A 567-nucleotide genomic window follows, 5' to 3' on the forward strand; every position below is an offset into this window, starting at 1 on the left:
ATTCGACGGAAGACTTAATAACAATCCGATAGAACATTTAGAAGCTTTTGAAGATTTATGTGAACTGTACAAAAACAAAGATGTTTCTTCAGATGCATTTAAGTTAAGAACTTTTCCGTATTCGTTAATCGGAGACGCAAAAGCATGGTTGAAAGCATCAAAACCTGATTCTATCACAACTTTTAATGAATTAAGAGAAAAATTCATTACCAGATTTTTCCCACCGGCAAAAGCTGAAAGACTTAGAACTGAAATCACCACTTTTAAACAAAAGTCGGACGAAACTCTTTATGATGCATGGGAAAGATTAAAAAGAATGTTACGAAATTGTCCGCAACACGGATTGCAAAAAGGGCAAATAGTACAAACTTTTTATCGTGGTATTGATGAACATACTCGTGGTATATTAGATTCCTCCGCTGGAGGAGTATTTATGTACAAATCACCAAATCAAGCGTATGACATGTTAGAAGACATGTCAGTTCATACTTTTGAATGGACACCGTCTAGAGATCAACTACCTAGAAGGACGGTGGCAAGCCTTGAAGAAAATGAAGACAATAATAC

The 567-nt window shown here is 35.6% G+C and overlaps 1 non-coding gene across 1 annotated transcript; it reads right to left on the reverse strand.

Moving 5' to 3' along the window:
- Positions 1-238: 238 nt before the first annotated feature.
- On the reverse strand, positions 239-345 carry LOC139860816 (small nucleolar RNA R71). Its single transcript, XR_011763431.1, has one exon. It is a non-coding gene; the product is annotated as a small nucleolar RNA R71 (small nucleolar RNA).
- Positions 346-567: the final 222 nt, after the last annotated feature.

This window comes from Rutidosis leptorrhynchoides, chromosome 7 (genome assembly GCF_046630445.1).
Source record: "Rutidosis leptorrhynchoides isolate AG116_Rl617_1_P2 chromosome 7, CSIRO_AGI_Rlap_v1, whole genome shotgun sequence".
NCBI lineage: Eukaryota > Viridiplantae > Streptophyta > Magnoliopsida > Asterales > Asteraceae > Rutidosis > Rutidosis leptorrhynchoides.